Raw genomic sequence first — 23,494 nt, forward strand, 5'->3', positions numbered from 1 at the left:
CTGCAGAGGCCAGAAATACTTCAGATAGCAGCTGGGCCTCATACTTTCACAAGCAGGATACAGTTTTGCAAAATGGGAGCTTTCTACTTGGATTCTGAAAAGAGGAAATCATTGTTCTTCATCATCAAAAATTCTCTGTAAAGCATCACTGTTTGCAGAGCATTTTCTTCTCCACTCTCTTATTTGTTCTTCACACCACCTCTGAGAGGTACCTGAGGTAGGGAATTTTATCTCAGTCTCACAAAAGAGGAGTCTGTGTGTCAGAGAGTGGGGCATGGTTTTCCAAGGGTGATTCACATTTAAATGGTCAAGTTGAATGCACCTCAAGACTGTGTGTGCCTATTTTACACCTCTTCCACCTTTTCTATCAGTCATCCATTCAGTGGATCAATCAGTCATTTCCTGGGAACATTGAGTTCCCAATGTTTGGGGCATGTTGGGATGGTCAGCACTGTTCTTGTGCCCAGGGAGCTCTCACTGTTCAGCAGTGAGAAATGGGTTAGAAAACCAATGATAACAATTGAGGGCTATAATCACCTAATAATTCATTTCAAGAAGGTTTTATCATCTACCTTCAAAATCTATTATGGGTCATATGCCATTCTAAAAACTGATATGCAAGAACGATATGCAAAATAATTAGCAAAGGACACAGCACAGGCACCCACCATAAACATGCTGGATGTAAATAGATCAGCTGATAAGCAGAAGAAAGGGCACTATGCCTACCTTCAAAGTCAAGTGATATAAAAAGGTAAGGAAACTGCAGAAGGAAACATGCTAAAACTGAAAAATGGGAAGTTGGATGAGTCTGGAGAAGGGACACCTCTCTGAATGTGTCAATGACTGAAACTTTTTTAATAGAAATACCATGAAGTTAATCGTGAAGAGTGAAATAGCAATTTGCCACGTGGACAAGGCAAGTGTTGGAAAGGTCATTCTTGCACAGGGATCTGAATGTATAAAACCCAGAGGTCTCTAAATTATTTAAAATTTTTCACATAAACTTTTTGGGTTGCTGAAGATGTTAGAAATCACTCTTTTAGAAACCAGGACACTGAGAGCCAGAGAAGGGAAGGGGTTTGTCTAAAATCACACAGTAACTTGATGGCAGCATCAGCACTTTCCACTCTGCCATGCCGACCAGACAGTCTACTCATTTGTTGACTGTGCAGCAGGCTTGCCCTATTTCATCAGGCAAGGAAGTTCTGTCTGTTTTCCCACTCATTCGGCCAGATCTTTGGCTTTTTTGTCCTTTAGTCAATAAGATTTGAGAATAGTTGGAGAAGAAGGGCACTAAACAATAGCCTGCAGACAGAAAACTGGGGAGCCTTGACTCTAAACAAATGCCTGAAGTCACTGAAGACTCATAGCCAATGGAATGGCTTGCCCATTGTGTTGGACTAGAGCTCCTTAATAGCTTTGGGAGAGATTTCTGGCAATTACAGAGTCACATGGGACATTTGGACGAGAGTTAGCCCATTCGATGAATCCCAAGAACAAAAGCAGGAGGTTGGCAGCAGTGACAGAGTGGGTGAGCAGGGGTGGGAAACAGGGGATTCCATGAGGAAGTGGACGCCAGACTTCTCAAAGAATTTCAACTTCCTCAGGGAGAGCTAGTCCTGGCCAACTTCAGTCATTAGCTGATCTTTCTGGGGGAAAAATGTATTACATTTCGCAGACCTTCAAGGAAATGAGTATGATCTCACCTGAGGCGAACCCCCACGCTCCCTCTGGCCTCCAAACCACAGCCTACACCAGCAACTTGTGAAGAACTGCAAGTGAACAAGAATGAGACCAGTCTTTGGCCAGAAACTCCATGCAGAAGGTGGTGTTTACAAGCACTCATCCGGCCCACTCACGTGGGAAAAATTGCTTACTCGATGAAGGAGGATGCAACTGTGAAAGATGGAATGCCAAGATGTGTGATTCCTGCCAAACAGGAGGATAAATGGTTATTAATTGCATAAACATCCTCTGTTGTAATGTCTGCTGCGGCTTGGTTGCTCAGTTCTGATGGTGACAAGCATCTGCCTGGAAGGCAGCCATTGTGCTGTCAAATAAGTCATTTCCCCACTCCGGGTTCCCTTTCCTCATCTCTGCAATGGGTATGTTGGACATGATAGGCCGGTTTCCCCTCTCACGGTCTCTGAATGAAAAGGAAGAATTCAATTATAAAGCACACCATGGCCAATGTTCATTTGTTCCTCCATTACTTCATTTATTTAATAATCACTTACTGAGGTTTGCAATACCCAAATCTCCACACTAGGCACAGATAAAGAAGCTTTCTCTTGGGAAACCTAGACATTTACATATGTAATTATACCATGTAGAAGCAATAAGGGTCTGCACGAGATTCAATTGTTTGCCCCCAAAAAAGAGAAGTTGAAGTCCTAACTCTCAGTATCTATAAATGTGAGCTTATTTGGAAACAAGGCCTTTACAAAGATCAAGATAAGGTCATATTAAATCCAATTTAGAGGGTCCTAAATCCACTGTGACTATTGTCCTTACAAGTAAAGAGAAATCTGGGATATAGATACACAGGGAGATGATGGCCATGTGAAGGTGGAGAAAGAGATTGGAGTTATGCTGCCAAGAAATGTCTGGGACCAACAGAAGCTGGAGGAGGCAAGGAAAGATTCTTTCCTAGAGTTTTTGGAGGGAGCGTGGCCTTTCTGATACCTGAGTTTCAGACTCCCAGCCTCCAGAGCTGTGAGAGAATACATTTCTGTTGTTTAAAGCAACCAGCTTGTGATAATTTGAAATGGCAGCCCTAGGTAACTAACACAGTGTCTTAACAGTGTTAGAAAAATACTATAGTACATGGAAATCTTCCTTGTGGAAGAAATCCAGGAAGCGCTAGGATGAGGTTGGATGGTAAATGGATGTGGGAGATGGAGGTGAGAGTTCTAGGCATGGTAGGATAAAAGCGAAGCCTCAAAAATCAAAGAGTACAGGGTGTATGGAAAACTATTTGCCTGGAATGGGAGCTGCAAATAGTACAGGATTGGAAAACCAGTCCTCATCTGTCCCCACCTCACATGTGCACACACACTACACACACACTCAAAAACTGAAGTGCCCCATGTTCTTTCCATGATGCTGACTGTCTGAGAGGAAGGGACAAAGACTTTGTGAACAACTACTCAAGGACCTGGATGCCAGCGGAGAGTTCATTGTGTTTGTGGCTGTACTCAGGTCTACCTGTCACAAGTACTTTGAGCAGGCAGGAGGCAACTGATGCCCTGCAGAAGGAAGATTCCTGAAGGAGGCAGAGGCAGGGTCAAAGAGCGAGCCCCTGGCTTCCAGAAAGCCCCTTTTTGGCAATTATTACCCTGAACTGTGTCTGCTGGTGTTTCTGATTAATAAATGCCTAAGAAATGACAAAAAGAAACTAGCTAAAACGTAGCATAAGATGTCATCTAGCTTTTCAGAGAAAATTCCTTTTACAAGCAGCCTCTTCTAAAGATGCATAAATAAAGCTAACCAGTTACTCTCTGTGTTATCAGAACATACTTCTATGATAGCTGTTAACTTATAATAATATACATGTCTGTCTCTTCCACTAGCCTGTTTCCTGCCTTAAGGAACGGTCTGGTCTTAATTAGTTTGTTTTTTCCATGGTTAGCTAAGCTTCTTCTTGTACCTACTTATCAATGATTGTGGAATATGAAGGGGGAAGGGAGAATGGGACATTCCCAGAGCAAGCCATATTTATTGCCCAGTTTTCTAGCATGCTTTCTTGTCTCAGTTAAACACACACACATACTCACCACATTTTTTCAATTGTTCTTGATCTTTTTCTTAATTTCGTTAGAAATATGACCTCATTGTAGAAATTAGGAAAATTCAGCAAAGCACAGAGAAGCAACTAATGAACACCTTCGATGGCTTCGCCCAGAGTACCCCTGTAACATTTTGGTTTTTTTTTTTATTATTATGATATATTTTTTCAAAATATTTATTTATTTATTTAATTTCCCCTCCTCCCCCGGTTGTCTGTTCTCTGTGTCTATTTGCTGCGTCTTGTTTCTTTGTCCGCTTCTGTTGTAGTCAGCGGCACAGGAAGTGTGGGCAGCGCCATTCCTGGGCAGGCTGCACTTTCCTTCACGCTGGGCAGCTCTCCTTACGGGGCGCACTCCTTGCGCGTGGGGCTCCCCTACGCGAGGGACACCCCTGCGTGGCACGGCACTCCTTGTGCACATCAGCACTGCGCATGGGCCAGCTCCACACGGGTCAAGGAGGCCCGGGGTTTGAACCGTGGACCTCCCATGTGGTAGACGAACGCCCTAACCACTGGGCCAAGTCCGTTTCCCCCCTGTAACATTTTGATGCAATGCCTTCTTCCCTGAATTCCATTTTACTATTCCTTTTTGAGTGTCTTGTCCTTTCCTTATTCTGTGCCAATGCCTTCTGTAAGCCTCCTGCTTGTCTCCTACTCTCCTATCATTGCTTACATTATTGTGTTTGATTTGCTGATTTTCTTGCTCTCTGTCCCACTTATCTTTCCCACTCTCCAACTATCTCAAAGGGATTCTGCACAAGCCACCATCCTCCTTATCTACCTATTATTTCTAAAACAAGAAAACTTGTAAATGAAACAAAAGTTCACAAAACTTGATTCAGGTCAGGAAGAAAGAAGCTGCACAGAATAGAGCCAAAATCACAACTTCCAGTCAAATGCTTTATTCAAGGAAATATTGTGAATTCTGTGCTTTATCAGCAACCAGAAAGCAAGCTCAGGGAGCAGAGGGTACAGATAGCACCTAAAACAGAGAAAACACTCACATTTATTTGGTAAAACTCAAGAATGCTCACAGATCACTGCATATGTGTATTGACTATATATTTTATGCAAAATATAGTTTATATTCCATATAATGTGTATTATATATTATTCTAATGTTTTATACCCTCATTCAGGAGGTAACTCAGCAGACTTTGGCAAGCCAGGAGGCAATGAAACCTTCGCTACTAGTTGAAAGACACAGCTTCGTGTTACTACAATAAGCTTTCACTAAAACACAGAAATTACGAACTTCCAAAACAACAAAACTGGAATCAGCCAAAATAGTTCAAAAGTTCAAATGAGTTGTTTTATGGCATGAATATTTATGGGCTTTCTTGCGGTCTGAGAGGGTAACTACTTAAGCAGATAATCCTAGAAGGATAAAGCCAGAGGGACCACAGGGATGACCTAACCTCATCCCTCCTTTTTCAGATGGGGAAACTGAGGCCCACAGCAACAATAATAGTAACATCTATAGGGATACTATCCTTCAATACTGAAAGAGGTAGATAATTGGAACCACTATTATCAGTAATTAATAAAAATTCAAAGATCCCCTAATTAGCTCCATGGTGCAAAGAGATATTTTTCCATATTCAAATATGGAGGTGATTTCTATTAAAATGCTGTTTCAATGTAATAATAGGGTATAAAAGCATCATTTAAATATCATCTTACTATATTCCTGGACAGCAATATGTAAAGGGAAAAAACAACAACTTTGAAATCCAGTGTTGTGACCTAAAAGTGTCCTAGGTATTATATCTCAGCAAAGTTATGTTACTTCTCTGAATCTCAGTTTCTTCATCTGTAAAAAGGGGACATTCACATCAATTTCCCACGGTGACTGCAAAGATGTAATGAAATGAGTCTCATAAGTATCTTGTTCAGTGTATAATACGGGCTTAGTAAAGATGAGCTCAATGTTTGCTACAGGTTACATGGTGCTCTCATTTTCTCCATCACTAAGCTACCATTATGTGCTGCAACAAGCCCTGAAGTCCCTCAAGCATGGGTGCTGTGCCCTTGCTTCTTCCCCCACTCCCTCAAATGTCAGTGTGCCCTGCGGATACTCAATGTATGCTTAGAAGCAAACGAATGCATGACTCAGAACTTGGAACCAATCCACAGCAGGCTGGAGAGTAAAGGCACGGCTTATGTGTCAAAAATTAAGTTGTTACCTTTTTTTTCTCTCTCTCTCCTATAAAGAAAAGACTCAGTACTGAGAGCGAGACACTCAAAGACCCTTTCCCAGGAGATCCAGGTTGAAAGACAGCCCCAAGCACAGAGCATGGGCAAAGTAAAAAAGCCACCCCCCCTGCAGGGCACCAGGGCTTTGACGATGAAGCCTCCAGCCTTCTGGCCACGGCAGACTCCCACAAGAGCAAACCGGACCCGTCTGTGCTCCCAGCACCATCCCTACCTGGGGATAATCCTGGGTTATCTCTCTGCTTGCCTGGAGAAACCCAAATTATCCCCAGGCTTTTGAAGTTCTTTCATCTCCTCTTTCCAGGAACTCAGCTCAACCTATTTGCTTTCTCTGAGAGACCAAAGCGCAATTACTGTTCAGAGCCCAGGCGAGCCCCTGCGCATTTCCAGCTTGCCAGAGTAGCAAAGCCCCAGCTGCTGATCCTGTCCCCTCTTGCTCACTCTGCTTCTGTCTCACAATTAGAAAACGCTTTTGGGGAGCAAAGCAAAAATCACACTTCACTAGCAGCTACTTTGTGTTGGGGCCAGGAGGCGGGGAAGCGGGAATTCCTACTTTCACTATAAATTGTATGCAAATGGATTCCTTTCCTGGCAGAGAGCAAGGAGTGAGTGTGTCTTTCATGAGCTAACCCCGTTCCACTGGGAGGGCTGTTCCTTTAATTCACCAACTGAAAAAGTGGGAAAGGATGTCTGGAGGCGAGGCGTCCCATTACAGAGGAGGGAGCTGCTATATAAGCCAGCCAAAGCTGGCTGCACTGGCCACAGACTGCCAACTGTCACACGCCTCTCAGGCACAGACCCACAGGCTCCCCTCTTGCACAAAGACGGCTCAGCAGGGGGCAGCGCATGTGGGGGCCCTCCTGCAGCTCACTTCTAGGTACTGATTCCATGGAGCTGGTTCCCTCAGGAATCTAGGGCTCCCATCTGCTCAGGAAAGGTAAGTCTGTTGCAACCCCATCCCCAAAGACCGTAATGATATACTGTTTGCTCTCCTGGTACTAAATGAGTTGTAGCTTTATAATTACAAAACTTTTGCTTTTTCTGCACTGCTGGCAAAATGGGGTATACGGCTGTAGGATTGATTCAGTGCACCTTGTTTGACTGCTTTCTCCTTGTTCCACCCCAGTCTTTTGCATATATGGGTATATGTATATACAATAGTCACACTTGGAAGGCACTTTTCGTACAGTTTTTATTGCCATCATTCTTCAGAGGAAATGTAGCTCCCGGCCTGGGTGATTCACCTGTGGATATTTTTTGTTGGAGGATTAGGGAAGCAGAGTCTGAAAATGGAGTTTTCTTCTTGCTCTCATCTGGGGTGGGGTGGTGGGACGTTGATGGATGATTATAGAGAGAAAAACAAAAGTCCCTATCTATCAGCCCTTAACCTTATTATGTACAAAGAGTTTTGTACGCATCCCCTCTTTGGAATCTGGCAATGTTTACTCTGTGTTCAGACATGGGAAGAGACAAGGGTTGGGGGACGATGGAAAGGTGACTCCTAAGGTTAGTGAACACCAGCTTCAGTTCTTAAAGGTAGGGGGCTTCGCTGGATACTTTCTGATTCACTGGCCCTCAGGCTGGGTGTATGTGCAGTGTGGGGTGCTTAGAACCAGCAGCACCCCTTATCTCTCCAGAATCACGGCGCCCTCCTCCCCTCTAAACACAGAAAGCCTGAGGGACAACTTCCCTCAGTTATGGGAAACTACCTCCACTGGCGGGCGTTGGAAAGAGCACAGGGCTCCTCTCTTCCATCAGTGTTGAAAAGGGACTGAGCTCAGCATGGAAGCTGGGGGAAGCCCTGACCCTCCTTCTATGCCAGAGGCCCTGAGAAAATTACATTAACCTCTCAGAGCCTCAGTTTCCACTTCTCTAAAATGGGGAGAATAACTGTGAGGAGGAGTCGAGGGATAAAGAGACTGGCAGAGTCACTGTTAGATTACTGAGACGTTGGATGATCAGTGTGATTGCCTCAACCTGCCGTGACCCTGGAGAATGAAAGAGGCACGTGGTCAATCTTGGAGCATTTCTTCTGCGTCCCTCACTCTCATTCCCTCTTCTTTTCTCACCCTGTCTGAGGGTGTCTCACAGGCTGGCGGTTGGAGACTTGGCTGTGTTTTACAAGCAGGAGCCTGTGTTGGCATAGGTTTGGAGAAAAGGTAGCCCAGGGCTGGATGTACGTGTCGGGTTCTGATTCATGAACACCAGCAGGTTTGGAATTTGGGCATTGGCAGATTCTAAAGCTGTCAGCTATCGACGTGTGAGGTTGCCCAGGGCTCTTTGGAGATGCTTTATGTCTGGAGGGAGAGCCAGACAGGGAGCCCTGCTTAAAGGAAAAGGACAACCTCTTTTCAGTGTTTTATGGACACTTCCCCACTATTTTATGGAGCTTTACCATATGTGCTTTAGAAATATTAACTGCTGCCCACCCATGCCATTTTTCCCCCTTGTCCTGCTATATGGCAAGCCTGGCTCAGACCCTGAGAGAGGTTTGTTCAGCTCTACATAAATGAGTGGAAAGTTTGCTGGCATCATGTTTATCCACGCCCTTCACAGGAGATGCCTGCTGTGTGCTTTGGCCCTGCTCATTTCAGGGAGGTGATGGCATTCAGGGGATGAAAGGATGCCCAGACTGAATACTCTCTGGCTTGCTCAAACAATGTGAATTGGATGAGGACTGAAAGAAGGCATGTTGCCTAGCTTTATAGTCCTTAAAGATTTTTTGCTTTGTTTTAAAAACCTAGGCTTTCCTAGCTCATTTCCCACTAGCAGCCCCCTCCGCAGGAAGTTACTAGTCTTCCAGCTCTCAGTTTTGTCTTCCATATGAAGAGGAGGACAAGCTATACCTCATAAGGCTCCTGTGACATTCAAATGACATACTACATGGCAAACCCTTGTCAGAGTGTCCTGGCACATAGTAAAGGTATAACACAGGGAGGCTTTTATTGGTTATCCTGCTTATCCATTCATAAGGACTGGTCAGAGATTAATGCCCTAAGAAGATGGTTTTCCAATGTATTATTAGCAGTAGAACTATTTATTAAATGAAATTTTGGGACAAAACCTGAAATATCTAAAGCAGGTAAACGTGGGGCTGCTTTGCTCTCACCCCTTTGCTCTCGTTTCCACAGAAACTTGAACAACACAAAGCATGGTTTAAAATCATAAGGTCAGCTTGTGTGCTTTCAGGTTGCAAATCTGCACCTTGACAAAGTTTGTTGCCCCTCCAAGTTCCCATCTGTAAAGGGAGTAAGAAAATTCCCCAAATAGTACAGAGACAGGAATGTGCACGGAAAGGTTAAAGTACTTAAGTATGATCATCCGCTGGATAAACAAAATTTTAATTACGGTAATAGCCGAAGTGGGAAGACAACCCACTCTCTATTCTGCAGGTCCTTTGCCTGCATCATATCACGAAATGTCAACCAGTCTCTAAGGAATGGACTATACCTACTTGAAGGCTCAAAGATCAGAGATATCAAGTAACTTGCCCAGAGCCATAGAACTGGATGCAGTGGAGCCAGGTTTCAGACCCCTGTGCCCAGGGTCAACAAATCAGAGGCAGAGTCTGCTGCGTTCCTTCTGAACGCTTCTGCCTCCTGGACATCCTTTTAACTAAATCTGCCCCTCCAGCCAGACTGTGGCCACCCGTAAATATAGCAGTAGCCTGATCATATAACCAGAAAGGAATTTGGGGAGGGAATTCAACTTGACAGAATGAAAAACATATCCCTCTTGAGTCTGCCCTCTCTGATGCATACAGTAACGAAGAGTAACTATTCTCTCCTTCACTGGACTTCCATAGACGGTTCTTATAGAAAAGAAATATCCTGTTGGCCTAGGGCACAAGCCCCTCCACACTGATGTCACTTCAGTTTGAAAAACAGAAAGCATATAGCAAACACTTACTGGCTCTAAATATACAATTCCATTGTGATGATAAAATACTCACACACGCAATAGTGTTAAGGTGCTGCCTGTGCACCACATATGTGAAAGGAGGCGCTATCATCTAATTCTCTCTCTACCACTGCAAGTTATGAACTACCATCTCCATTTTATGATTAGAGCAATTGAGGCCCAAGGACGTTAAAGGACTTTTCTGCGGTTTTTCCGTAAGTGAGGGTGAGAGTTGGCTTGGAATCTAAACTTTCCACTCTTTCCATTACTCTGCAGTATCTCCTGAAGTCCAGCTGGGCTGACCTCATGTAGAACCTCATGTCTTCCAGGGCAGTGTTAAGGAGATTGGCCAAGATGGCAGAGAGCTTTCGGACTGGCATAGGTGTCTATTGATTTTACAGAATAATCCTGCATGTATCAGTTTTCACAGTGTTCAGGAAAGGTCAGCTCATGGTAGTGCAATTCTCCACCTGGAAACAGAAAAGTTCAAATTTCAGCCTCTGGAGATAGAAGAATGAAATAGAGGTAGCAGTCAGGTCATTACTGGTGATTTTCATTCCAGAAAATCAATGTGCTCTGAAGGATATTCCTGGAATTCTCATTGGGAAAGCAAGACTAAGCCTGTACCCTCCTAAGAACAGGAGAGCACAGAGAACTGAGAAGCTGGCTTTGATAGGGCTGGTTGGGAGATAAAATGAAATCAATGTCTTCCAGCTTTGGGGCAGTGAATCCCAGGGAAAAAAATGGGAAATTGCTGTGGTGCTGAGCCAAAAATTCAGCTGACACATCAGAGATGAGGGTAATGGTTCAATCACCTCTCACTTTGAGAAGATCTCAGGGAATCCCCGGGAATCTTATCCCAGGCCAGTATGAACACCTTCAACATATGGGAAACATTAGATGAAGGCTTTTTTCCAAGGAGCAAACTTCCCACAAAGTATGGCAAAGCTAACCTCCTGCAAGCTCCAGGGAATGATTCTATCTGACCCAAAAGGCAGCAGGGCATTACCTACCATAAAGGGGCCAGACACTCCTTGCTACTCCTTTGTAGAGGAGAAAAGTCTTTGTACCTACCTGATTCTAACCCTGGTGACAATGCCTTTTCAGTTTTGCCCTTGAGGCTAGAATTTTTTCTGTTTCCTTCTGTTTTTATTTCAGCGGGACAGCTGTTTTTACTGTCTTCAACTTGCTCCTTCAGGTTTCACCTCCCACAGAAACTATTTATACTAGTGTACGATTACTGGAGTAGTATGTCTCCTCTACTAGACAGTAAGTGGCATGAGGACAACACCTGGTCCCCACCACACCCCTTTACCAGCCTGTCTGAGACCTGAAGCATAGACACACGTAAGCAAGTGCTGCCTGAGTGAAGCTGCCTGCTGGATAAAATCCGCCTCCTCCAGGTTTCCATACGCTCTGTGCTTCCCCCACTCCTTTCATCATAGTTGCTCCCAAATTGCCTTCCCAACCCACTAGACTGCATGCCACTGAGGGTAAGGACATCAGTAAGGAAGGGCAGGGACTCTATCTGCTGGGCCCACGCTTTCCCCCAAGCCAATCAACCTGCTGGTAGGTATCAGGTCCTCAGTTAGATTTCGTTGAAGAAAGTCTCCTCCTTCCCATAGGAAATAAGATACTTTTTTAACTGAGTACTCATAAATTTATGAAACGATAAAATGACTTTTCTGCACATCACCCTCAGATTCTCACAGTAACCAGATATTATCTTACAGATGCATAAACTAGGAAGGTCTAGGAAGGGTAAGCCACTTGGGAAGGTAGAAAGTGGTGGTGCTGGGGTTCCTTCCCATGTCTAACTCCCAAGCGCTTCTTCCACTGCACCACATGGAACTTGGGCTTTACACCATTTCCAGATGAGGAAAGGGGTTGCAAACAGCAAGGCACTTACTTGAGGAGAGTTTACATTTTTAAAAGGTAGTTGGCCTATTATCTGTCATTGCAACGTCATTCAGGACAACTCTAAATCGCGAGAATGCGCCCATATCACACCTCTTTTTCCCCTCTCCCTGACTCCAGCACCTCCAGTGGTCACTGTCTCCACATCAATGATATTCTTCCATTGCTAGAATCACAATAAGTCTATCGTAGAATACCAGTAAGTCCACTCTAGCCATATCTTATTTCCCAATCCTGAGGATTCTGGGATGGTGATGCTCACTGATATAAGCCATTATATATTCTGCCATAACTTACAGATAGAGTGGGAGAGAGTGTAAACTACAATATAAGCTATAATCCATGCTTAGTGGCAATGTTCCAAAATGTGTTCATCAATTGCAATGAATGCACTATACTAATGAAAGACGTTGTTAATGTGGGGAAAAGTGGGAGATGTGGGGAGTGGAGCATATGGGAATCTCTTATTTTTTTATGTCACATTTTATGTAATCTAAGTGTCTTTTAAAAATAAATTAAAATATTTTTTTAAGAAAGATAGTTGGGTAAAGAAGGCAATGCTTAACATGAATGAATGAATGACCAGTGAGGACTTCAGGCAAGGGGATATATTGAGTAGTGCAAGAGCTCAAATTTCAGCACCCAGACATGTGTTCAAGATTAAAATCAGACCTGATAGGCAGACAAAAAGGATGGCCAAGACTTAATACTGAAAGCAAGTCACTATGTATTTTGTTCATACTCTAAGCCTGTAGATGCAGCATGGGGAAGCTTTGGTTAAAAGAAGTGCATGTGTGAAAACCTAGGAAGCCTTCCTGGACATGCAGTGTAGAACGAACATATGCAACCGCCCCTGCAGAATCCACTTGCCACAGTCAGGACTGGAAAGCTCAGAGCACCATTGGACGCTCCATTGATCAGAGACCTTTAAGAAGACACATCTAATACAGGCACCAAGACACAAAAAGATAGCAATAATTTTTAGAAGGGCATGAGAATGTCCAGAGAAGAAAGCTGTGACTTTCCATCTAGGGAAGAGACAGCAGGGAAATGGGGTGGTGGGGGGGGGGGGTTGTGAGGCAAATATGGAGAAAGGTCCACCTGTGAGAAGCTCCTGATGCCAGAAACAGGCACAGCATGAGGCTTGAGCACCATCAGTGCTACCCCCAAGGGGAGTGGTCTGCTTTCTGAGGGCTCAATCCCAGGGTTCTGGAAGGGTTACATACAGGTGACCTGATGCAGAGATGTCAGAGAAGAACATTCTAACTTATAGGTAGGCTCTGTTAAAAATGAAAATCTCCTTAAGACACATAGAATGTTGGAAACCAAAAGGACTCTTGGGCAGCCTGTAAGTGAGGGACTTGAAGATTGGATTTGAAAAAGCTTCTTAGTGGTGATTTGGAGGCTGCCATGGAGATTTGGAGAAATTAAATAGGCAGCTCCACTCAAATTTTTTCATAGAAAGCCCCTCCAATTTTATCTGGTTTTGTATACTAGGCTGCCTTTTGAAATTTCATTTGATGAAAGGATTCTGTGACAAAAATATGTTTTTGTAAATGGTTGACCTAGTTTGAACTCCTCTCATTTTAAAGATGGTGAAACTGAGACACAGACAAGAGAAGGATCCTCTAAGATCTCATGCCAGTTGGCAACATGGTCAGAGCTAAATCCTAGGTCTTCTGACTCCTGCTCTTAGAAGACAGGGACATTAAAAACTGCTTCAGAATTAATACATTCTTTTAGAAAAGAAAAATTAACCCAGTTTTATTCTCTGAAAAACTTTAGCTTACATGAACTAAATCAAGGAGTCCCCTGTATTAGTTATATCCTGCTGCATAACAAATTACCACAAAACTTAGTAACATAAAACAAGACACAATTATTATATCATAGTTTCTTTGAGTCAGAAATCTAAGCACAGCCTAGCTGGATTTTCTGCTTCATAGTCTTTCATGAGGACACAATCAGTACCCGCCAGGGCTGGAGTCCCATTTGAAGGCTGAATAGGGAATGGTTTGCTTACACACTCATTTCCATGGTCATTGGCTGGATTCATTTCTTCAAGGACTGTTGCACTGAGGGCCTCAGCTTCTTGCTGGCTATTAGCTAGAGGCCACCCTCAATTCCTCACCACATGTACCTTTCCAACATGGCCACTTGATCCATCAAAGTCAAATAGAAAGAAAGTTAGCAAGCAAAATGGACATCACAATCTTGTGTGGCCTAATTATGGAAGGGACAACTCATCATCAAGGCACTAGGCCAGCCCACATTCAAGGGGAGGGTTTTACACAAGGGTATGATTAGCATGAGGTGATGTCATTAGGGACCATCTTAGAGTATTCCTGCCACAGCCTCCAACCCTGCAAATCACTGATTCCTGGCAACTTCTTATCCATGACAAGTTCATGCACCCAGCTGCATTTCTAGTTGATAAGCAATCAATAATTATGGCAGCCCCTAAGGTGGACTATGTTTTTTTAAGCTCTCCATCCTTTTATAAGATGGGGCCAGGTGTTTGGCTTCAGTAGTTCATTGGGGATCCAAGATTCTCCTTGAATATCACTACATGGCAGAGTCTTCCAATGCAATGGTCTCAGGTGTATTTCATTCCAAGTGACCAAATCTGAAGCTCGTTCATTGTCCCTCTCCCCAACCTATTCCTCACCTAGTAGATATAATGAAGTCTAAAATATGGGAGTAATTCCAGACTCCTTTTTACTCATTACCACCCATGCACCAAATCCTGTGGACTCCACTGCTTTGACAGATAAATCCTTTGCTGCCTCCCTGGCCACTGTACTCCATCATCACCCTAGTTTAGCCTTTGGTATCTCACAAATGGACCACTGCAAAAGATTCTCCATCAGTCCCCAATGTATCAACCTCCCTCTTCAATCCATCCCTCACTTTGAGATCACTGAGGTCAACATTCCTAGATCTGAAACTTTCCAAATGGTACTTTTATACCCACAGGAAAAATCCATGTCCCCAGACTGGCACTCAAGGTTTTTCATAAGCCAGCTCCTACTCTTCAAACAGACCCTGCACTTCAGCCATAAGTTGTGCTCTCCAACATGCTTTCCAACTATTTCATGCTTTTTATGCTTTTTATGCTTTTAAACACGCTGTTCACTCTTGCCTAGAGTGTCCTTCCCTATGTTTTTAACGAGTCATATTCTCCTTTCAAAATTCAGTTCGGGCACTACCTTCTCCAGGTATATTAGGTACCCATTTACTGTCATCTCATTCCACTCCATATTTTTCTTTAGTGTTACTCTTATCACTCTGGAATCACCTGTTTCCTCATAGGTGTTCTCCTCCTGACAGTGAAGTTCTTGAAAAAAGAATGGAAATCTGGTTCATCAGCACTTGAAACCAAGCAAAACTGAAATAAAATTAATCTTCAACAACTGACAAGAGTCCTTTCTCTGTCTCCAGATTTGGATATCTCCTTCTTTAGCACTGTTTATTCAAAAAGCCCAGACCTTGAAGTTGTTTTTATACTTCACCCTCTAGGCTCATAACTTTGCAAAATCATATTATAACACATGACAGAAGGAAGCCAGCCAAGACCTGGGACAGGAAACCATCTCAGGACGCAGGCTGCAAGGAATGTCCATGCTTCAGAGGTAGCCCCCAGGATCAAAGCTTGCTCTGCTTTGGATTTCTAGAAACCAGTACCAAGGACAGAGGAGGCCCAGCTGTGGAGTTGAGGCTGAGTCATAAGAGATAGCTGAAAAGCTGGAGGTTATTAGCAAGGGATCAGTAAAATCCTACTAGAAGGAAGGGAAGGGTTCAAGGAAGGGATGCAAACAAAGAACTCTTTATCTTAGTATGGGGAGAAATTTGCAGCCTAGGAAAAGAACTGAAAAATGGTTAATGTGTGGTTTTGCCTATGGAAAGTTCTGGGTTTGAGAGATATTTGCTTGTTATGTGATCTTGACTAAGTTGCTTAACTCCTCTCAGCCTCAGTTCCTCATCTGTATTAAAGACAGAATAATAGCACATACTTTTTAAGTTTACTGTGATGATTAAATGACATGGTGCAAGTACAGTACTTAGCACAGAATCTGGCATGCAAAATAAACATTGACAAAAAATATTGACATTATTGTTCTTGGTGATAAGATATCTCTAGAGAAGCAATTTCCAAAAGTGTATTCTGTGGAACAGCATTCTTATGAGATACACCTAAAAATTGCTCTATGGCCAAATAAGTTTGGGGAACACTTGAGACTGTGTCCTGTTCTTGGAAAGTCACAGCTCCTACATCCATTAAACACAGAATTCTAAGGACTGGAGATAAAATAGAAGACAAAATAGGCAAGGTGCTTTCACTCACAGTGCTTACATTCTAAGGGAAAAGTAGACAATGAAAAAGAGACAAATAAATTACATTTTCAGGTAGTGATATTTGCTGAGAAGCAATATAAATAAAGCCAACTTAAGGTAACAGACAAAATTGGTGCTGGGGTAGGGTTGCTCTTTCAGATAAGGTGGGACATGGAGATGATGTTTGAGCACAGACCTCATGGAATGAGACCATGAATTCTGTAGACTGGATTTTATTCTGAGCATGATTAGAAGGCAATAGAAGGGTTTGGACCAAAGAATGCATGCTCTGAGAAACCCTGCAGCAGGCAATCGGTTCAACTGTGCTTAATGTAGGATCTGCAAACCCACTTGACCACAAGGGGACACCTACCTAACAGCATCCTGGAACACAGTCTGGAAAATTCTGCACTGGAGATCAAGGCTTTGTAGATTTTAAAGGGACCATGAATTTTTTCACCAATCTAGATCTATAGTAAAAAGCCAAGCAAAAACTACTTGGGCCAATGCAGGCATGCCCAGATCAGGGAAACCTAGTTCTAGGGGTGGAGAGGAGTACAGTGTCAACCTAATTAGCAATCTTTTTTTGGCTAAGATTTTCACTGAGCACAGCCAGTTCTCAGCAGACTTTGGAATCTCTCCTCAAGTCAAAGGAAATTTGCCAACATCTGCCCAGAAGCTAACAAGCTTTTGCAAACAGTGCACCTTGGCTTAAGCTTTCTCCAAAGGGGAAGTGTATAAAACTTGAGATCCAGCCAGAGACTTTGGGAGAAGACAAAGGTCAAATATTGCAGTGCTTCCATGTGGACAGCCACCAGAAAGCTGATGATGGAAGATGAAGTTATCCCCTTGGGCTCTGATGTCTTTCTTTATTGAACATTGCTAATTTAAGTTTTCACCTTATATAAACCCCAGAAAGTTGCTTTAAGAATCAGCCCAGTATAGTAATTGACAGCACTCATTCTGGAATCACAAATCAGGGTCTGTAAACCAACTGTGGCTCTTAGGCCAGTCGCTGAACCTCTCTGCATCTTAATTTAATTTCCAACTAGGTATAATGATACCTCTATCACCAGGCCATCATGACAAATGACAGAATAAATAACATCTATAAAAAGTATCTAGCGGGGAGTGGATATAGTCCAAGTGGTTGAGAACCTGCTTCCCATGCACAAGGTCACTGGTTCAATCCCTAGTACCTCCTGGAAAAAACAAACAAATGAAAAAAACTAACTCTCGTTGAAGAGCAGATGTAGCTCAATAGTTGAACATCTACTTCCCATGTATGAGGTCCTGGGTTCAATTTTTGGTACTCCTAAAAAATAAATAAATAAATAAATAAATAAAAGCCTCTAGCTTAAGGGATTGACACAAAACATACATACAGTATGCATTCAACAAAATTTCATTTTCTTTCTCTCCAGTTCAATCTATATTTGGTTTTGTAATAAAAGCTTCCTTCTATTGAGTAACTACTGCATATTCTAGCAAGGGTCAGCAAACTATGGCCTGTGGGCCAACAGTCTGTTTTGCAAATAAAGATTTATTGAAAAACATCCATGCCCATTCACTGGCATGTTTCTATGGCTTCCATTGCTACAATAGTAGATTTGAGTAGTTATGACAGAGACTATCTGACCCCAAAAGCTTGAAATACTTACTGTCTGGTCCTTTAAGGAAAAATTTCTGGCCCCTGTCAGTAAGCCAAATTTATATACATAATCTTTAATCTTCACCACAGCCTAGCAAGGTAATACATACTTATAAAGTGGTTGAGGTGAAAAAAAGTTTCCTCTAATTTTAATAACTAGTAAGTTCCCACACCACAAGGAAGCTTCGAAGAATGATAAAAGACGTACTCATTTGTATGATTCATCCTGTTTGCCCTTGCCTGCCTCTGAATTTGATATCTCTCTCTCTGGCTAAATTTCTTGACTTATGCCAAATAAAATGATCCTGCCTAGAAGGGATTCCTCCCCCCACTTTTTTTTTTAGGAGGTACCGGGGATTGAATCCAAGACCTCGTACATGAGAAGCAGGCACCCAACCACTGAACTATATCCGCTCTTCCCCCCACTTCTTTCCCTTATTTACTTGTTTGTTCATATAAATCCATGCTTCCAGAAATTAAAGTCATACTTTCCATACCTCTGAAATGCCCTTGACTGATTTATGGAAGTCATACTTTTTTTAGATAGTATATAGCATGGGACTCAATTTTCCAGAAAAGATAGATTTTTAAGTTCCCCTGTCTGCTCCTTCTTACTTTGTCTTCCTCTCACTAACTAACCTTTCTTGTAGGCCAGACTCAAGGAAAGCTTGTCTCTGGGGGCTTTAAATTTTTCTCTAAGGCATAAAGAGATTATAACACATTTGGTTTTATGGTGTCTTTCAAGTTCAAACCCAGAAGTGAAATAGTCATATGCACCCCAATTCCCTAGCACCACCTTCCCAAGTTGTCCCATTTTAAGAATCTATCAACTATATTCACATCAATGATGTAGCATTTCCCTCAGATATCTATTGCAAAAATACTAATTCTTTGAACTGAACAATGAATCTTGCTTTAAAAGATAACTTGGTGTAGCAGAAAGAGCAGAGAGTTTGGAATTATAAGTGTGGGTTCTTCATTTTGTTTTGGATAATTACTGACTAGACAACTTCTTTAACCCTCTCAGGGCTTTGGTTCTCTTACCAATTAAATAAGAACAATACTCCCTAATACATAAGATTGGCATCACAATTAAATGGCATCTGTAGGGTTCCAGGCATGGAATAAGTGTTAATTTATTGCCTCACTTGTAGTTTAAATTGCTCAAGAGCCTCAATCCTGGAACTCCACATCTACCATAGAGGAGTCATAGTTAGGAATGCTTAATATATAAGGAAATGAAAGGAGAAAGGGCCAAGGGTTTTTTTATATCAGCCCTTCCCCCAATGTATACTATCAAACCCAGTCCTGTGATACACTACAAATACAAAATAATCAGGTAAGCTTGGGATACACTTTATAAAATCTTCCCGTCTTGGAGAGTCCCAAAAAAACACAATCATACTGAAGACCCCAGAAAATCCTAAAGGAAAGAAATCTGTGTAACTTGTTTTATTTAAAATAGCATTTGGTCTAAAAGAGCATTTTCCAAGCATGTTCAATTAGGAAATCTTTTTCCTCTGCATCAATAACCATCAACATGTTATAGATTATGCTTTAGAAAATGCTGCTTCAAGTTACACAGCTAAACTGAACCCAAGTCAGGGGCTAGAAATATCTCCATATTTCAAGTTTGTGTGCAGTTTCTCCCACTCACTCTGTAAGTCATAAAGACATTTCCCTGCCGATGATTATTTTGGACCCTGACCGTTGTGTCCTTTTGAAGTTCAGTCCCTTTAACTTACTCCCACAACCCCCCGTCGACATCATTAAAGGGTGACAGCAAAGCCTGGGGTCTCTGACTCATGAGCCAATCAACCTGAATTTAATCCCTGCTCCCCCATTCCAGTTGTGACCTTGAGCTGTGTAAGCCTCAGTTTTCTCATCCATAAACTAAGCTACTTCAAAGGTCTTAGAGAGACTGCACTGAGATAATCCATGCAAGGCACATAAAGCAATGCCTGGCACAGATGTGTTCAATGAATGATATTTATTATTGTAGCACTGAAAAGGCCCAGTTTCGAGAAAGAGAAAGTAGACGATGAAAGCATGTTTGCCTTGCCCAGGATCACATACATTAATTACTAGAATAGTCTTGATATTCCCTGAGAATCCAGTTTCCTGCTTCTAGTCACAGGGGCATATTTTCATTCCAGCAATTCTCTTCTATCAAAATGTATCAAATTCAATTGAGTTTCATTCATGCAAACTTTCATAATTGTCAATGACTCCATCTGGCACTCTCTGCACAGTCCTCAGTCAAACCGCATTCCATTTATTTGAATATCAAAACTATTAATAACAATACATTTCAGTTGGAAAAGATTTCCAAATCTATCTAGTACTGCTATGCCAAATATTTGTCACATATATCAACACTACCCCACATCTGTACCCATGGAAGACATTGCTAATCCCTCACAGTACTCTTCCTCCTTGAGTCCAAACACAGCCTTCAAGTTTTTCTCAAAGCAGTTCCAGGTAGCCCTTGAGATTAACACACAAGCTGAAACGTAATCGACATCCTTAATCATTTTAGCCTCTTATCCAATGCTTGAACCATATTCTATTGTCTGACTTTTAGCCTGTCCAACTCCCTAATAAGGGTGATAAGAAAAGGAGAGAAAAAGAAAGTGGGTACTAACATTTGGGTAAGAGTTATTAATATGCCAGGTACTTATAACTCCGTTATTTCATTCACTCTTTCCAACAACCCTGGAGATAACTCCATTTTATGGCTGAAGAATACACAGTACAGGAAAGTTACAGAACTTTGTCCAATTCTCCCTACTAGGAAAGCAGAATCTGATCTCAGCTCTTTCAGATGCTAAAGGCTGTGTTTCTCTCTATCCCATCACTGTGCTTTCTCAAGAGTTTTCCAAGCCTTTCAAGGCTAAACCTTTGGTACTGAGTAGCTGATAACAGTTTTCACAGAGGCCACCATATCACAGAGCCCTTTCAGAAATTCTCTTATTTGTGATTGAGTTGTGAGCCTCAGCCAGCCTGTAACCCACTCTTCTCTAGGAAAAAAAACAAATGCTTTCCTTTTTTGACCTTGAACCAAGAGCTCAAGAACCCATTTTCTGATACTTTTGAGTCAACTAGATTTATTAAAATTCTCTGCAAAGAACAAAAGAGGAGGTCATTTTTCCACTGAGAAATGGATTCAAATCTATTTTTGAAACAATTTTCCAGGAATCTATATTGTTGCCATTCAGTCAGCCCCACTTTTTATTTTCTTTTCTGTCTAAGCAAGAAATTGAAGTGAGAAGGCAAGATCTATGCAAAAATTTTATTTCAAAAATTGAAACCAGACCACAGCAGGGCAGTTTGTGGTTTGAATGTATCAATGGATCTAGTCATATTTCATCTGAGCTTTTCTTAGGTATACAGAACCACAAATATGAATCTCATTATTGTGTCTGGATGGAAATATTTTATAGATTAAGATTTGTGGATTTAATCTGGTTGGTAATGAAACTTTCAGTGGGGGGAGGGGGGCAGAGAGCTACAAAGTACCACCAATGCTTAAGCCAAACAACCAAAGGAAGAAACACAAAGTATGTAGAGTTTTATGTATAACAGTGTCCATTTGACTTGGATCTAAAGTGAAATCCAAAATTAAATTCAGCAGAAATATTGCTGAATTAACAGTGGGTCGCAGGGCACTAGAACCAAAAAGGCCTTAGTCCACACACAATTGTTCATTTTTCAAGAGAAATTGGGGACTGAAGCATGGATGTGACTTGCTAAAGTCACACAAGGAATAGTGGGCAGAACTGGGGCTTAGAATACACCTTTCAGCTCTTCAATCTATTGTACTTTCTATTACAGGGACCCACATATATTTCAAATCTCTGGGAATTAAAAATAAGTAATAAAAGTCAAAATTCAAAAGGGGGGAAGGTGACCTAAACTTAGCAACATAAACTGCAATGAAATTGGAGAAGTTACAAACTAATAACCCAGGATGCTTCCTTGACACAAAAACAGAGTTCCAGGCTGAGTGTATTACAGGCCTCGCCAAGTCCACCTCCTGCCAAAGGTCTAATGAAGTTTACTTTCCTCACACAGAAAACTTGCCTCAAAGCAGACAGAACTGAGCTCTCAAGGTCCCTTGGAGTATTGACTGAAAGCTCTTTGTGGAAAGGAGATAAGTCTGTTCAGTTTTGTGCTCTAGTGGTTTGCATGGTGTCTGGCATGTAGTAAGTACTTGCTGGTGAATGAATAAAATGAGCCAATTACAGGGGTGAGGTTGTGATGAATTCTTTTTTTTTCTTTTTTTTTTCTTTTTTTTTTTTTTTTTAATTTTTTTATTTTTTATTGACTTTGTAATAATATTACATTAAAAATATATATGTGAGGTCCCATTCAACCCCACCCCCCCACCCCCCCTCTCCCCCCCCCCCAACAACACTCGTTCCCATCATCATGACACATCCATTGGATTTGGTAAGTACATCTTTGGGCACCTCTGCACCTCATATACATTGGTTCACATCATGGCCCATACTCTCCTCTATTCCATCAAGTGGGCCCTGTGAGGATTTACAATGTCCGGTGATTACCTCTGAAGCACCATCCAGGGCAGCTCCATGTCCCGAAGACGCCTCCACCTCTCATCTCTTCCTGCCTTTCCCCATACCCTTTGTCCATTATGTCCACTTTTCCCAATCCAATGCCACCTCTTCTATGTGGACATTGGATTGGTTGTGTCCATTGCACCTCTATGTCAAGAGGAGGCTCAGATTCCACCTGGATGCTGGATGCAATCCTCCCATTTTCAGTTGTAATCACTCTAGGATCCATGGTGTGGTGGTTGTCCTTCTTCAACTCCATCTTAGCTGAGTGTGGTAAGTCCAATAAATCAGATTGTAGGTGCTGGAGTCTGTTGAGGCTCAGGATCTGGCTATCACATTGTCAGTCCAGAGATTCAAATCCCCTAAATATATCTTAAACCCCAACATTAACTGCACCTCCAGCACATTAGCATGAAAGTCTTATGAAGGGAGATCCCATCTTAGTCCAGATTCATCACACATAAACACCATTTCCAAAGAGGGGCCATCTGCCCTGGTAGTTAACCCCATCGGCCATGACCATAACTCCCATGGGTCTCTTTAGCCCTCAAAGGAACCAATAACTGGGGGTTGTATCTGCTTTATCTGTCTCTCTGACTCTGCTCAGTTGTGCATGAGGGCAAACCTTCTGCCAGCCTCCAGACTCTTTTTTAGAAACTCGTAGCCATATAAACTCATTTCTCCTTTCCATTTCCCCCTTACTTTAGGTCAAACAGCATTTTAAAGTCATGGTATTTTATGTAGACATGGATATTCTGCTGATCCGCATTGAACCTTCCGTATAAGGTCATTTTCCAGTTGCATCATCAGTTGGTAGTTGATAGTGGTCCCTCGTTGCCAGGGAGGCTCATCCCCGGGTGTCATGTCCCGCGCTGGGGGGAAGGCATTGCATTTACATGCTGAGTTTGGCTTCGAGACTGGCCACATTTGAGTAACATGAAGGCTGACAGAAGGAAATTCCCAGGCACAAAGTTGCTCTAGGCCTTGTTCTTATTTTGGGTTTAGTGATGAATTCTTTGACACATGTTCCCGTGAAGCGTTTTCAGGAAAACTACTTAACATTAGAGCCATTAGGAAAATAAAAGTATTTAACCATTCATAATTCAA

The 23,494-nt window shown here is 42.3% G+C and overlaps 1 protein-coding gene across 3 annotated transcripts in view; it reads left to right on the forward strand.

Moving 5' to 3' along the window:
- Positions 1–6,459: 6,459 nt before the first annotated feature.
- The window catches only part of TNC (tenascin C), a 97,316-nt gene continuing 80,281 nt past the window's right edge, over positions 6,460–23,494 (forward strand). For all 3 annotated transcript variants that reach the window (XM_058302491.2, XM_058302492.2, XM_058302493.2), the window contains exon 1: positions 6,460–6,941. The gene's annotated coding sequence lies outside the window, so the exon portion shown is untranslated. The remainder of the gene's footprint in view (positions 6,942–23,494) is intronic.

The sequence above is a fragment of the Dasypus novemcinctus genome, chromosome 8 (assembly GCF_030445035.2).
Source record: "Dasypus novemcinctus isolate mDasNov1 chromosome 8, mDasNov1.1.hap2, whole genome shotgun sequence".
Classification (NCBI taxonomy): Eukaryota; Metazoa; Chordata; class Mammalia; order Cingulata; family Dasypodidae; genus Dasypus; species Dasypus novemcinctus.